The 13,600-nt window shown below is 42.4% G+C and overlaps 1 protein-coding gene across 4 annotated transcripts in view; it reads right to left on the bottom strand.

Annotated features, from left to right (window-relative positions):
• Positions 1 to 13,600, bottom strand: part of GULP1 (GULP PTB domain containing engulfment adaptor 1) — a 2,138,858-nt gene that overhangs the window by 1,711,367 nt on the left and 413,891 nt on the right. Inside the window, exon 3 of one of the 4 annotated variants that reach the window (XM_086955346.1) lies at positions 11,240 to 11,351. The exons of the other annotated variants lie outside the window; for them this stretch is intronic. The gene's annotated coding sequence lies outside the window, so the exon portion shown is untranslated. The remainder of the gene's footprint in view (positions 1 to 11,239; positions 11,352 to 13,600) is intronic. 4 annotated transcript variants of the gene reach the window in all.

The raw sequence follows: 13,600 nt of genomic DNA, 5'->3' as shown, positions 1-13,600 counted from the left end.
AGCCCCAATTTTGTTCCCCATTTCTCATACATTTTCTCAGAGTCATCTTCCTTATATTTACATATTTCACCATATAATTGTGATATGGAGCATCCAGTTTCTTTTCTTATGTCTTCCATTATATCTATTTTTTGCATATCGACACCCCCACCACGCTTCTTTGATAAGACTGACCTAACTTGTAGATATTTATAAAAATCTCTATGCCTTAGATTATATAACCGTTGCGCGATCTCGTAAGTGATTATTACCCCTGCTGCCCCTATAAGATCTCCTATAGTTTTTACCCCTTGCCTATCCCAACCTTTCATTACGGAGTCGTGAAATACTACTGGGAGCGATGAATTCCCATATAGCGGTGTATAATAATTCATTCTGCCCAATTTTATCTTCCTCTTAATTATAGACCATACTGTTATAGCAGCCCCCAGGGTCTTGAAGCGTACCTTCTTATAATAGCTTTTCTCAACGTATTTTAGAAGACATCTATCCGAATCTTTGACCAGAAGTTCATATACATCTGGAATCACATCCCTCCCTCTCCATTTATCCGTTATATTCCCCCCCCCAGCATCCCTATATATATTGCAAAACTGTAGCCCAATAATAGGCTTTAAAATCAGGAAGCATCAGCCCACCACGTTCTCGAGGTAGCGACAACATTTTTTGACTACGGCGTGTTCTTCCTCCTGCCCATATGAATCTGTTTGTTACCCCTTCCAACTCCCTAAACCACTTATTATCAAATAACAAGGGGATGGTCCTAAAGAGATATAACACTTTAGGTAAAAATGACATTTTTATCAAATTACACCGACCAATTGTAGTCAAATGTAGATTATTTAATCTATTAAACTCGAGCTTGGCCTTGCTGATTATAGGTTCTATATTTTTTGCCACCACTGTCGAGATATCAGAAGTAATTAAAACCCCTAAATACATTGCTGTTCCAGTTATTCTTTGGTCCACTAATGTTATTTTTTGATTTACTACCACCTGTGTTTTGATACATTTAGCTTGTATCCTGATAGTTTTCCATATGTAACTGCCTCTCTTTCTATCGCACGCAATGCCGATTCAGGATCACTTGATGTAACTGCCAAATCGTCCGCATACCCCAAAATTTTTGTTTCATATCCATTCAAAACAATTGGCCGTATATCTTCTGCTCTATTCTTCGTATAAATGCATCTATATATAGGGCAAAGAGGAGCGGAGAGCATGGACACCCCTGTCTGGTTTCCCGCCCAATCATGATTGTATTGCTCATTTCACCCATAACCCTAAGTTTTATCCTTGGATTAAAATATAGTGGCTTTACAGCTTTTATAAATGTGCTCCCAAGGTTTACCTTTTCTAGCACTGCCCAGAGGAATCCCCACGAGACCCTATCAAATGCTTTTTCTGCATCTAATAGTATTAATGACATAGGGTCTCGTGAGGCTGCTGTTCCATCAAACAGGGTTAACACTCTCCTAATATGCTCTGCAGTGCCTCTCCCCGGTATGAACCCATGTTGTCTGGGGGATACGATCTTGCCTATTACGCTCCCTAATCTACTTGGAAAAATGTTTGAATACATTTTAACGTCACTATTCATTAAACTAATAGGACTATATGACCCAGGATTGGTCGGAGGTTTATTTTTTTTAATGAACACAATCATGACTGCTTCACTCCAAGACTCTGGGGGGGGGGGGATACCATTTTGAATATTGGTTATTAGATTAAAAAGGTCCACTTCTATTTCAGGCATAAAGATTTTATAAAATTCTAATGGAATAGAATCCGGGCCAACAGCTTTTCCTGCGGGAAGATCAAAAATTGCTCTCTGTATTTCCCTTCGATTGAACATTGTTTCCAGAGCCCTTTTATCAGCCACGTCCAATTTTTCTAGGTTTGCTCCTTCAAGAAACTCCTCTATATCTCGTATCTCGCCCCCTTGACCAGGACTATAAAGTAGCTGATAAAACTCTTGAAACCTTGCGCATATATCCCTAGGTGCTGTTACTTTACTACCATCTTGGAGCATGATCTCCGCAATATCACCCTTTGTGGCCGCCTGCCTTGTTCGAATAGCTAATATGCGGCCAATCTGTTCACTGTATTCATATTGCTCCTTCCTCCATGCCAGATATTTCCCTGCTGCCTTAGATGCAAATATCTCCCCCACTGCGGCTTTAGCGATTATTAGTCTCTGCAATATTGCTATAATGTCTTGTTTAGACCTAATGGCCACACCAAGTTCTTCCTCGATATTAGCCACCGTTCTTATTCTTCCTGCCACCACCTCTCTTTCTGCCTTGTTTCGTCTAATTGAATAGCTAAGTGTCTCTCCCCTTATGCCTGCTTTCATTGTATCCCACACTGTAGCGAGAGATGATGTTCCTCTGTTTACCTCTAAAAACCCTTTCAACCATTCTCTCATATAATCAATATACTTAGCATCTTGTAGTAGGGCTCTCTCAAAAGTCCAGTTTGAGGTCTGTTTATATTGCGTTGGGATTGCGATATCTAAAATCAGCGGGTTATGATCCGAAATGACCCTTGGGAGCCTGTTCACTGTGCCCATAGCTGCTATTGTAGGGGAGACCAAAAAATAGTCTAGCCTTGCTAATGTTTTGTGGGGTGCCGAAAAATACGTACTACCCCCACCAACATTGTATTGCTGTTCCCATATATCTATTAAGCCATTATCTTCCATAAGCCTTATCAAAGCTGCATGGCTTCTCTTTTTCCTTCCCACAAACGTTTTGGGATCATTCTTCCATAGACCGTTCAAGCCGTTGATATTTAGATCCCCGCATACCACCAAGGGCTGGGGCCAGTTAGATAATTGTGTATTCATCCCATTAATCATTTCAGGATTGTCAACTGTCGGGGCATACAAGGAACATAGAGTAAAGTTAAACCCCTTCACCTGACATTCCATCAGCACCCAACGCCCATATGGATCTGCTTTTTGTCTTTTGACAACCACACCGCCATGCCGTGCTAATACAGCCACCCCTCGTGTTCTCGTCCCTTGTGTCGTACAAGAAAGCAGTTGGAAACCTAGCTGCCTCAATAATCCCTTTTGAGCCACCTCTATATGCGTCTCCTGTAAACAGAGTAAATCAACATGCATTGTTTTTAAATACTCTTTCACCTCCCTTCGCTTCCTTCCATCGTTCAATCCACAAATATTCAATGTACCTATCCGCATTGATATTCTTGTTTTATCTTCAGATCAACATTCAGCCTTTCTTCTATTCTCTCATCTTTCATAATTTGGTGTTTCTGATCCTCTCCTTGTTTTATCTTATCTTGATGTGATGATTTTCTTGTTTTTTCCCCCCCTCCTTTCCCCCTCCCCCCTCTCCCCCCACCGGTTAGAGCAAGCAGGCCGCTGGCCTCTGTGATAGAGTCTGGCTACCGACTCCCCTTTGCCGACCTGTAAAATTGCATTAAATCTCCTGAATAAGTTACTTCACTTTGATATCTTCTTCACTTCCCTTTCGTCCAAAACACCTGTGGCGTTACCATTACCCTCATCACAATGTTTCATTGTCCATTGTCCTTATTTTATTTCATCCCCAACCAATATGTGTGACCCCTTTTCCCCCTAGCCCCCTAGCCCCCTTCATCAATATACTATCTTTTTGTATATATTAGACAAGGCTGGTTCGATCTTATTCCAGCATATCTTTTGACTGAGCAAAGGGATTAATTAGAAAAAGCGTCATCAGAGAAGTCTTCAAGGTTTATCTCTAGCTTCATTGCTGTTCTCACCGCTGGCACGAATCATGTCCATATATTCTTTTGCTTGGATTTCAGAAAAAAAAACCCTAGTAGAATTCTTGTAGATTATTTTAAGTTTTGCCTAGTTCATTAAATAGGCCTGCAGGCCCATCTTATGTCATGGATCCAGTAGTTCTCTGAGTCTCCACCTTCTTTCGACAGTGCTATGGCAGTAATCTGGGGTTGAGAAGAAGGACTGACTCTCAAACAAGCGTTTGGCATTGGGGCGGGCTTTTGCATATACTTCTTCTCTCAATAAGAAGTTACCAAAATACACTAATATGGCTCTAGGTCTTGGTACCCCCTCTGTGGTAGAAGGCCCTTTCTTTTTTAAGATCATTGGGAATCTGTGCACTCTTTGAACCTCCCTGTCCCAGTCCCAGTGGCTTAATTCCGAAAAAGTTCCTTTAAACATTCTCAGGGCATATGCCCTGATATCCCGGCCTTCTGCCCCTTCCTCTATACCCAGGATTCTGAGATTATTTCGTCTCTGACGATTCTCTAAGTCCTCTAGCTTCCACCATCTGTTTTTCATACCCCATCAGTCTAGCTGAGTCTTTGGCTTGTTGATCTTCCATCGTTCCTGTTCTATCTTCCAGGTGTGTCATCCTCGTATTTGTGGCTGTGCAAATCTTAGCCACCATCTTTATAGCTCCTTGTAAATGCTTGGTTGCTAGGCGATTGTTTTCCCCTCAGCCTTTGTTGCATCCTGCAGGTGTTTAATTGAGTTTAAAATTAGTTGAAGCGTGAGTTCTGCTGATGGTGTCTGTCCATGTGCCCCCCCAGCACTAGGATCCCCCTTCTCATTCTCAATCTCATTGTAAATATGCTGTGTAGCTGAGTAATCCCAGTTTAAGCCTGCTTCTGTCTCAGTGCTTGCCACGCTGTTTCGTCTACGTCTGCTGCCGGCTTTCTCTTGCGACTGCGTACTTCTCTGACGCCTGGACAATCTTTTTTTCCTTGGTTCATGGTCTTTCCCCATTGGGGATCCACTTCTACCTTCCACACTTATGGCCAAGCTTGACTCTGTGTTTGTCTCATCATTTTCTTCCAGGTCAGAATGTGTGTCCTTAGATGTGTCAGACCCATCTGTCACTGAGTAGAAATTATCAACTGGATCTACATTATCCTCTTGCCCGCTCAGGCCGCTATTTGCAGTTATTTCTTGTATCAGTAGTCCAGTTTGTTGCGCTATAGTGGTTGTTGTCTCCGGGGTCCCACTAATGGTTGTATCCTTATTTACTGCCCTTACTGTTTCTTCAATGGGGCGTGTATTTTCCTCTATATTATCCATTATATCATTGAGGTCCATGATGTTACTCCACTGACTCTCAGCAGTGGGAGTGCTGGGTAGTTCAGAAGTGTTGGCAGTATCTAATTTAGCTGCATTAGCTGTATTGGAGGGAGCAAAATACCCGGCGATACTTTTTAATTGTCCAGTTGACTGTGCAGCATTTATAGCAGCCTGTTTTCTGGCTCTCGTTTTACTCCAGGCAGTTGCTCCTTCCTCATTCAGAGCATTATGGGCATGGGGATGTATATCCTCATCACCCCCTTGTTTTCTCACCGCCTGTCCAGAAAGTTGTTTGCCAGAATTCTCGCCCGCCTCGGGCGCTTTCGGTTTTCCCCCTCGGGTAGATTTTGGTGCCATTTTGACCCCCTCAACAACCTCTGCGCCTTCTGCTCCCTCCGTCTCTATTACTGAGCTGCGATATCGCTGAGAGACTCTCAGACGTTCTGTATTTGGCAAGCTCCAGCTCAGGCTCAGGCTCCACCTTAATATGTGGTTTCTTGCTGTTCTCACTCCTCCCACAACCCTGCCTGTTAAGACTGTCGATGCTGAAGTCTCTCTCGCAGCCCCTCTGATCTCACGCGCTGCTTTTGACTTACCCCCTGTGCCAAGATCAGCTTTGCAGTCCTTAAGCTCGGTCTTCTGGGGCACCTTGCGTTGTCCTTGTTTCAGCTGCGATGTGCACCACCGCTGTTTGCACCACCTCTGCTGTCTTCGTATCAACCGCCGTTTCAATCCTTGTGGCGTTTCAACGGGTATTCCGCTCTTCTGAGCTCCACTGTGCCTCCTGCGCCGTTGGATGCTACAGGTTCTGCAAGCTCCGTGCTCCGCCCAGCACACTCCGCAGCCCACTCCGCAGATTCCGCCTGCAACACTAGTTAGCCGAGAACGCTGGAGACGCTGTGAGATTTGCACCTCGGCTGCCGCCGCCGTCGCCGCTGCCACTGCCGCAGAGATCAATCCCGGGACCTCTTCAACCCCCATTCAAGTAGGTTAAAGATTAGCTTTGTATTCAGTAAAGCCTTAAAGTCTTTTAAGATATCAAAAAGTTTCCGCTGACTGAATCGTATTCCATCCGAAATCCTCGAACACACAGGTCGGCATCGGAGCGTTCTCCTCTAGCCGCCTAGCCAGACGCCATCTTGCTCTCTCCCGAGGGACAAAACATTTTTTCAATGTCTTCTTAAATAGTCAATGAATTATTCAGACCATAATTTAACTAATCTGCAACAGAAAATGCAGCACTTATCTCTGTATTATTTGCCAGGCAATTTTCTATTTGTCAAAATTATTGTTACACGTTTATAGGAATAATAAATTACTTTTTCAACTGTGTATCTTAATCCCCTGTTTTTCAGAGCAATTTGCATTTCAGTTTTTTTTTTTGTTGTCAAGTTCTGATGACTCATTCAAAACTTACTTGTTAGAAAGAGGTCTATCCGTTGACATTTCCTGATTGCTAGGAGGGTGGTAGCATTTTTTACCCTAGAGTCTGGTCTGCCATTGAGTATCATTAGCTTTGTGTTCCACATGTGAAGCTTTCAATAAGCATTAAATTCTGCTTATGTGCTGAAATATTTTGACACACGGGCAGACACAGGAGACTGGCTCCAGAAGTGGTTTCCTTCCTTGGCAGTGGAGGGCACCAATCTGTTGCACTAAGTCTCCACTGATGTGAAGAATACTTTAGCCAGCAAGAACTGCAATTTCATTCCAGCAACATCTGGCTGGCCATTTCCATGTAGAACACTGCAGACCATCAGGGATAATCTTGGGTAAAGAACATTTGGTGAGATTTTTAAAATGTGGTAGTGCTCTACGTAGTAACGCCCCCATTAGTAAAAATATAAAAAATATAATCTGTCCATTTATCTCATACATAAAGAACAACACACATTTTAAGCAACGGAATACTCTATTTAGTGCTGTCCAGACAGTACAGGCACATTTCTATTTTTAAAATGTTACGCTATTGTTATGCTCAGTGTAAAACGTATGGTGTATGTGATGGATTGTTTTGTTTTTTAGTATATCTCCTTTCATAAAGTGGTGTGTCTGGATAGTCAATTTAATTCTATTTATATTCTGCTGTAGTGAAAAAATGCCTATTTGTAGTCTGTCGACATTTGAAAACTCAAAACTATGATTCAATTCTAGTGAGGATTTGCAGACTAACAAAACATTTTTTCAATGTCTTCTTAAATAGTCAATGAATTATTCAGACCATAATTTAACTAATCTGCAACAGAAAATGCAGCACTTATCTTTGTATTATTTGCCAGGCAATTTTCTATTTGTCAAAATTATTGTTACACGTTTATAGGAATAATAAATTACTTTTTCAACTGTGTATCTTAATCCCCTGTTTTTGAGAGCAATTTGCATATCAGTTTTTTTCTAGGCTTATCAGCAGTTTCTTTGCTGATGTGGTATGGGTCAAATATAATACAATCCACAGCTTAATTAGACCTTGAGTGAAACACCCATTTATCTTGTAAAATCACAATCAAAGGGAACAGCATTCTAAAAAAAAGTGCTCTTTTATTTCCGACTGCTTCTCTCAATAGCCAAGTCTGCTCCCTTTTAACAGTCCACTTGTCGTCCACTACATAGCATGAGACAACACTGCTGGTATTCGACGAAGAGTCTGAAGTAAGCGAATATCCATATGACCTTCAGGCTTGGCAACTTTTCTAGTGATTGGCTCACATTTCTCATTCAATCACAACATGTTTTAATTAAATCTAATGAATTAGTTTATTTGCCTGCGGTTTAAATTACTTTGATCTCATAAAGTTGAAGAACGACCCTGCAATTAAAACAATGGACAAGGATTGCAGGACACCTGGTACTGGTACAGAAAACAGAACAGCCATAGGTACAGATGGGACAACAAAACAAACATCTGATTAAGAGGCTGGCCATACATTTCCCCACTGCATTTCTATCTGTGATACACAGTATATAGCAGGGGTCACCAACAGAGTAGCTCGGTAGCTGCTAGTAGCTTTCCAGTGCTCTGCAAGTAGTTCCCTGCAGTACAGCTCAGCACAGTATGCAATTCAAAAGGTTTATCCATTTGGTGTATGGCAGCACTACACATCTCCGTATTTATTTGAAAAGTTTTATAAAGCGCAAACATGACCCTTATGGGTATCAGAGCGCTGTACACAGAGGCAGAAGCATGCATGAACTCAGTACAGTTGAGGTCAACATTGCAAAACAACGAGTAAACAATCAAAGTCAGATACCGGGTAGAAGGCCCTACTAGTTCAGTTTCTCAGAAAATGCAAAATATTTCCTGAAACATTCAGTAAAACAATCATATAGTGGCTTGTCACAGCATAGTAGAGTAAATGACAAACCTGTAAGCGGCCCAAGAAGTATTGATCTATTAAAGTTCCAAAAGGGCCCTAGAGTAGAATAACAGTTTAACATCCAATCAAAAATACGTAGCAACAGATGCGTTGGAGTAAATGTCCAATCTGTCAACAGGGGGACTAGAGAAAGAATGCCTGATGATGCAGTGAATGTCCACTCAGGAAAAGCCATTTGGCCTGTTTCTTGAAATAGGCAGTGGAGGGATTGGTTCTCATCTCCGTAGGAAGAGCGTTTCAAATTCTAGGTGCAAGGCCGGCAAAAGCACATTTGTACGTACATTTCTTTTTAAATTTAGGAGGTTTCACAAGTAGTGTGGACGTACTTCTAAAGTTCCGACCAGATCCAGAAAGAACAAGCTTGTTCGCCAGATAGGCAAGAGTGTTGAAATGCATGGCTTTATGTGTGAGGCAAGCTATTTTGAAACAGATCCTGGCTTCAATAGGTAACCAGTTGAGCTGCAAAAGGTCAGGTGTGATGCAATAGTGTTTTTTGGAGCCTGTGATGAGCCTTGCCGATGCATTGAGCGTGGCTCAGAGGAGCCACGCTCACTTTAGGAAGCACTGCAAGGGTCACAAGGCCATATTCCAGTTGTGATATCACCAGGGATTGTACTGTAGGCTGTAAGTCTTCTGGCGGAAGGAAAGCCTCGAGTTTCTTAATTATGTTAAGATGAAAGTTGGCACCCCTAATGGTGGTGCTGATGTGAGTTTGCATATTAAGGTATTTTTCCAAGGTAATGCCCAATGATTTTGTGGAATCAACCATGTGAGGGGTGCAATTAAGGGCTCCATATACTTTGAATGCCCACCAATCCAATTATTGGAGAGGACACACCGTTATACACAGATACACACACTGCAACAGCCTGTGACATCTGCAACAGGACCTCCTGTCTCCACCCTAAATTTAGGAAAGCCACATGTAGCCTGGTCACTTTGTAAGCCCTCTCTAGTGATAATAATGTACATGTGAAAACTGAGAAAGAAAAGAAGTCCCAGCAATAGGCAGAGTGGAGTCTCTAGAATGTGAGACTACCAGAGAGAGTGGAAGTATTTGATAACCATGTGTGTTAGCAGCCCTATCAGCAAAGAGAGCAGTGGCTGGATTGTGAGTTGAGACATGTCTTGTTTGATTCAGACGGTAGGAGTGGAGTGTTCATGTATGCATGTCTATCTTTTTAAAAGTCTTTCTGAGCATATGTATAAATATGTGAGCAACTGTGTATGTGGCTAGTGTTTTGGGGCTCCTTTACAGACATTGTCTTACCCTGGAAGCCATTCCTAGTGTCCAGGAACACCAAATGTATAAATTGCCCAAAATATGAGGGGTTCATCTGGCACAATTATTCCTACTCCTGACAAAAATTTGGCACTGGCATAATAATGTGAAATCGTGGCATCTGTTGGGCATCCTTGGACTAATCATGGTATAATGTTGGTTGTCCTTGCCATATTCAGGCATGCTTAGCTGAATTGTGACTATCCATCACATAATCAAGGCCAAGCTTGGAATAAGGTCAATGACTGGCATGATGTGGTGGTCCCTAACATATAGTGGGCAGCCATGGCACATTTCTTGGCATAATGGTGGACATACTTTGCATAATTGTAGGCATTTTTAAAATTATGGTGGGCATCCCTGACATAAGATGGCACTACTTGGGCAAGTTGAGCACAATCTCTCAATGTGATGCATTTGTACTAGGGGAATCACAAGCTGACATTTGGACACAATGCCTGACAACTGACTTTGTGGGTAAAAAGTAATTTCTTTTTTTAGACAGAATGACACAATCCTGCTCAAGCAGCAACCACTATTTTGTTTTTAATATTTTTTATTCATTTTCTTTTGATAAAGGTGTTATAGAAACAAAGAAACATCAGGAAACACAGGAGGATCACATCAGCATAACATTAACATTGGATCAGACTGCGGTTCCTTGACAATTTATGGTGAGAGTGCTAGTCTGCTTTAGTAGTCTCTCGCTTCCATGCATTGCGATGGTGTTATACAATGGCACTGCATGTGTTAGACCACTGCTGAGCTGCATTGTGGATGTGTGTTCAATGTAGTCTGGAGAAAGCGCCCTTCATGCACCTAAAACACTATTCTCGGGGGCCGTAGCCAAAAGGAAGGCCCTGAGGGGGTCCCAGATATACTTGGGTCTTGATGCAGGAGACAATAGTGTGGCATATACATCCAATTGTTCATTACACTATATGAGGAAGTCCATCCATATCTTATATTGAGGCATTCTCCCATGTCCCCAGCAACATGCCACCTGCAGCTTAGCCAGTAGCAGTGCTAGTACTGTGTATCTCTTGTATGTGGAGGGAAATATCCCATACCCATCCCAGTACCTTCTCCCTTGGATCCCCTGGTACCTAGTGACCAATCATTTCAGTTAGAGCAGCAAATACCTCCCACCAGTATGTCTGTATCGCACCACTGTCAGGAACCAAACTACGTCGTCCATTACCTTGAGCTGTGCAGAAGATCTTGGACGACGTAGAGGATTTCGCAGAGACGCAAGGGACCAACTTCCCAAATATCTAACTATTAAACTTGCTGATTCTTATTTTACAGCTAAGTATAAAACTAGACTTTTGGGAGGAGGGCCAGTATGGACGGGATGGTGAGTAGAAGGAACTTGCTGTCGACCTGCGAAACAACAAGCAAATGAAATTTACTAGAGGCCCTTACTGATTCCTAATCCTCATTCTATCCCCTCCCTTAGCCTGGATCTACTCTATAAATTTGGTTGTTGCATTCTACTTAAACTCCTACCTGCGATCAAACTTGTTCTGTCCTTTGTCCAGTATTTCTTGGTCTTGGTTGTAGTGTGAAGTCATCAAAGGTTCTTGTCTGCAGCTTGTTTACTGTGTCTTTGCGTTTATTACTAAAGAAAACAAAGAAAATGTACTTAAATAAATGTTCTAATTGTTTATTCTCTAATTTCCCCTTTTGCGCCTTGACCTTCTTGCAAATGATTCCTTAAAGATGAGTACCGTGGGGTTCTGTGATTTTCTTGTGTTCAAAACCTGTTGTAACACAATGGGGAAGAAATACTACAAACTCCAGACTCCTTATCTTTGATTTCCAAAACGCTAAATAAAGCAACAACAAATAAAGCAACAAAATTTCATTACAATATTGTGTCTTGCAATGCCTTTAAATTCCGATTTTCAAGTGTTCCGAAATTCTTTGATTTAAATTCTAAAGATTCCTGTTGTCAAACGTTACTCAATCTGAGTCTTTTCTTATTACCAAATGTTAATTCGGAAGTCCTTTACTCAGAAAGAATCAATGAGGCTCAAAGATTTATCTCAATCTGTCTTGCGATGGGCGCCTTTTCATGCAAAGCAAAATGTACTTAACTCTGTTTTTTCCTCTTGTTTCTCGCAGGTCTTGCCATCGTAACTTGTCAGGAGAGGTGTCCCAGCGATGGTCTTGTCCTGAAGGGAAGAGAGCCTCCCGACGCGAACCTTCCTCCAGAAGATACAGAAGGCAAAGCGTCTTCTAGAAGCCTGGGTGCGGTTTAAATAGAGAACCGCACCCAGGAGATACGTGCTCATGCACGCGTTCCACTCAGCTGCGAGCGGAACGCAGAGAGCGGCGGCTCCTAAGCACAACGAGACTCACCTGTCATGCCTCTCTCTAAGATGCGCTCTCGAGTCTTAAACAAAGGCGTCTTAAACAAAGGCACAATATGAAATCTAACACCACTCATTAATGAACTATGCAGCCAAGTCTTCACATAACGCTTTTCAAAGTGTAAGAAAATCAAATAAACAAATATGTACACATTCCCACTATTAACACTCTAAGCAACTTATGAGGTGCTGGTGCACGGGAAAGGGGCGGGTTTTTTATATACTCAGTCTGGGGATTAGGAGTAGGAGAATCATGACAACCACAAGTCCATGTCTGGTGTAACAAAATCACATCTGAGACACCACAGAGGGCGTAATTGGATGTCTCTCGAAGGCCTAGTCTGTGTAATTCTGTGGAGGTGTGATATGCCTTCTACAATTTCTTATAACAGATGAAGCAGAGACTACTGTGAGCAGATCCTAGCCCTGTTTGAGCACAACAAACAGACCACATTTTGTCAGGTATCTCAAGGCCCATCTTCAGCTCCCATCAGTCACGGGCCACACACCTTTGGATTAAAGAGTCCTCCAGAGTGGCGTGGTAAAGCCTGAAAATGGGCTGATTAGGAGAGGTGGATATAAGGAGGGTCACCAGGCAGACCAATGGCTCCTGCGGAAAACTCGGGGTGTGCTCACAAATCATGTCTCTTTTTCGGTAGTAAAGGAAAGTGTCAAGGGGTGTCATGTAGTTCCCATAAACCTATATGAAATCTGCGCTTTTAGACAACATAGACTGTGGGATTGGTGTCCAGACTGATTCCAGACACCCACACCTGGTATGTTCGCCTGTATACCAGCTAGCTCACTCTAAACTCCTCTTCCCAAGGAGAGAATAGTTCTTGGCAAGTATTGAACATGACAACCCTGTCATATCAGGGATCCTGGGAAATGTACAACACTAGTCGCTCAGACACTCGTGCTCACTTTGTTTCAGAGAGATGTACAGAATAAATGGTGGGGACATTTTCAATTAGCATGTATTGAACCAGCATCAATCTAGTGTAAAATAGCTGTGCTGAAACAACCATAAGACAGAAACAGATATAAATGATTATAAACACCATCAGAGAAAATGGATGGTAGATTTCAACCATAGCTCTAAAACAATATGCACAGGCAGGTATATAAATACATGACAGTAATAATGAGTACTCCTATGGTGCAACCCTAAGTAGATGTACCTAGGTGTACCTAGCATGTATGTAGGTTTAGAGCCAAGAATCCCCTTAGGCTAAAGCCAAACCCATTACCTGAAGAGAGAGACTATGGGACCCCGTCTTGGTCTCAAGATGGACACCCCGTGAGGGATGTCAGACCACTGTGAGCTGCAGTGTCTGCGTGCAGGAACCTCAGTGTCTCGTGTCAGTGTGTCAGCATGGAAATGTTTTTACTCTGCTTGCCCCAGCAAAGATATGCTGAATATATATATATATCCATAGGTACTCTCAGGGGTTCTTCCTTGCTGTGTCATGTCGCCGAGGATGACAAAAAAGAT

The sequence above is a fragment of the Lissotriton vulgaris genome, chromosome 2_1 (genome assembly GCF_964263255.1).
Source record: "Lissotriton vulgaris chromosome 2_1, aLisVul1.2, whole genome shotgun sequence".
NCBI classification, from domain to species: Eukaryota; Metazoa; Chordata; class Amphibia; order Caudata; family Salamandridae; genus Lissotriton; species Lissotriton vulgaris.
The sequence above is the reverse complement of the archived record's forward strand: the minus strand, read 5'-3'. Positions and strand labels throughout refer to the sequence as shown.